Source organism: Chionomys nivalis, unplaced genomic scaffold (assembly GCF_950005125.1).
Source record: "Chionomys nivalis unplaced genomic scaffold, mChiNiv1.1 scaffold_57, whole genome shotgun sequence".
Taxonomy (NCBI): Eukaryota; Metazoa; Chordata; class Mammalia; order Rodentia; family Cricetidae; genus Chionomys; species Chionomys nivalis.
The window spans coordinates 13,049-16,310 of NW_026646870.1; positions in this window are offsets into that span (position 1 = coordinate 13,049).

Sequence of the window (3,262 nt, forward strand, 5' to 3'; positions counted from 1 at the left end):
CAACCAGAGCAGCGGGCAGGCCTCAGCAACCCCCCGAAAGGGAGCGCAGGCACCTCCAGCTTGTACTGCAGTGTCGCCTGTGTTCTACTGGACCCCGCCCGACCCCTTGCATTCGGCCTTCTTTACACGGGTCATTGGAATACCACGCATCCATGTTTTGGTGTTGAGGAGTTCACCTGGAAGGGAACGGTTCCTGCCCCTACACTGAGGAGATACACCTAGAGAGTTAGTCACAGCAAAGACTGGTCCAAGACATCAGGCCTCTCCTGGCTCCATTTGAAGGAAAAGATGGGCAGGCGCCAATGCAAGAATTCCCCCAACAACTTGAAAGGCAACGTGACATCACCAGGATCCAGGAATCCCGAAATGAGAAGTCTAAACCCTAATACAGAAGAATTAGAAGAATTCGACTCAAAAGTGAATTTTATGAAAATAATAGAGGACCTTAAACAGGAAGTGAAAAACTGCCACAACCAATTAGAGATTACAAACAAAAAGGTAGAGGAAATGAATAAATATCTCAAAGATACCCAAGAAAACCAAGAGAAACAAGAAAAAGTAATCAAACAGGTAAGGGAAACGGTTCAAGACTTGAAGAACGAAGTGGAAGTAATAAAGAAAACACAAACCGAGGGAAGGATGGAGATGGAAAATTTGAATAAACGAACAGGAACTACAGAGACAAGTACCACCAACAGATTACAAGAGATAGAAGAAAGAATCTCAGACACTGAAGATACCATAGAGAAAATAAACACTCTCATCAAAGAAAACAGCATAACCAACAAATTCTCATCACAAAACATTCAGGAAATCTGGGACACAATAAAAAGACCAAACCTAAGAATAATAGGGATAGAAGAAGGAGAAGAAGTACAGCTCAATGGTCCAGAAAATATATTTAATAAAATTATAGAAGAAAACTTTCCCAACCTTAAGAAAGATATTCCTTTGAAGGTCCAAGAAGCATACAGAACACCAAATCGACTGGATCAAAAAAAAAACATCTCCTCTTCATATAATAATCAAAACACAAAACATACAGAATAAAGAAAGAATATTAAGAGCTGCAAAGGAAAAAGATCAAGTTACCTATAAAGGTAAACCTATCAGACTTACACCTGATTTCTCTATGGAAACCATGAAAGCCAGAAGGTCCTGGATAGATATACTGCAGAAACTACGAGACCATGGATGCAAGCCCAGACTACTATACCCAGCCAAGCTTTCGTTCACTATAAATGGAGAAAACAAAGTTTTCCAGGACAAAAACAAATTTAAACAATACGTAGCCACAAATCCAGCCCTTCAGAAAGTAATTGAAGGAAAATCACAAACCAAGGAGTCCAACAATGCCCACAATAACTCAGCCATCTAAAGACCCTTCACCAACACAACTTGAAGAAGGGAAACACACAAACTCTACTACCAAAGAAAAGAAAGAAAGAAAGGAAAAATGACCGGAGTTAACAACCACTGGTCATTAATATCACTTAATATCAATGGACTCAACTCACCTATAAAGAGGCACAGGCTAAGAGATTGGATACGAAAACAGGATCCAACATTCTGCTGCTTACAAGAAACACACCTCAACCACAAAGACAGACATCTACTCAGAGTAAAGGGCTGGGAAAAGGTTTATCAAGCAAACGGACCTAAGAAACAAGCAGGTGTGGCCATAGTAATTTCTAAGAAAGTTGACTTCAAACTAAAATCAATCAAAACAGATGGAGATGGACATTTTTTACTCATAACAGGAACAATTCACCAGGATGAGGTCTCAATCCTGAATATATATGCCCCTAATATAAAAGCACCCACTTATGTAAAAGAAACGTTACTAAAACTCAAGGCAGTCATCAAACCACACACACTAATAGCAGGAGATTTCAACACTCCTCTCTCACCAATGGACAGGTCAATCAAACAGAAACCTAACAGAGAAATAAGAGGATTAAGGGAGGTAATGAATCAAATGGACTTAACAGACATCTATAGAACATTCCACCCAAATAGGAAATAATATACCTTCTTCTCTGCAGCTCATGGAACCTTCTCGAAAATAGACCACATCCTCGATAACAAAGCAAACTTAAACAGTTACAAAAAAATATCGGTAACCACCTGTGTCTTATCAGATCACCATGGATTAAAGATAGAATTCAACAACAATGCTATCCCCAGAAAGCCTATGAACTCATGGAAACTGGACAGTCAACTACTGAACCTCACCTGGATCAAGGAAGAAATAAAGAAAGAAATTAAAGTCTTTCTTGAATTCAATGAAAACGAAGACTCAACATACGCAAACCTATGGGACACTATAAAAGCAGTGCTAAGAGGAAAATTCATAGCATTAAGTGCCCACTTAAAGAAAACGGAGAAAGCACACATTGGAGACTTAATAGCCCACCTGAAAGCTTTAGAAAAAAAAGAAGCAGACTCACCTAGGAGAAGTAGAAGACTGGAAATAATCAAATTGAGGGCTGAAATCAACAAAATAGAAACACAGAAAACAATCCAAAGAATCAATGAAACAAAAAGCTGGTTCATGGAGAAAATCAATAAGATTGATAAACCCCTATCCAAACTAATCAAACGGCGGAGAGAGAATACGCAAATTAACAAAATCAGAAACGAAAAGGGAGACATAACCACAGACTCAGAGGAAATTCAGAGAATCATTAGATCTTACTACAAAAATCTGTATGCCACAAAATTGGAAAATGTTATAGAAATGGACACTTTTTTAGATAATACCATATACCAAAGTTAAACCAGGACCAGGTGAACAATCTAAATAGACCTGTTAGTCGCGAAGAATTAGAAGTTGTTATAAAAAACCTCCCCACCAAAAAAAGCCCAGGTCCAGACGGCTTCAATGCAGAATTCTACCAGAACTTCCAAGAAGACCTAATACCTATACTCCTTAATGTATTTCACAATATTGAAACAGAGAAGTCATTGCCAAATTCCTTTTATGAAGCTGAAGTTACTCTGATACCAAAACCACACAAAGACACAACCAAGAAAGAGAACTACAGGCCAATCTCACTCATGAACATCGACGCAAAAATACTCAATAAAATACTGGCAAACCGAATCCAAGAACACATCAGAAAAATTATCCATTATGATCAAGTAGGCTTCATCCCAGAGATGCAGGGCTGGTTCAACATACGAAAATCTATCAATGTAATCCATCATATAAATAAACTGAAAGAAAAAAACCATATGATCATTTCATTAGATGCTGAAA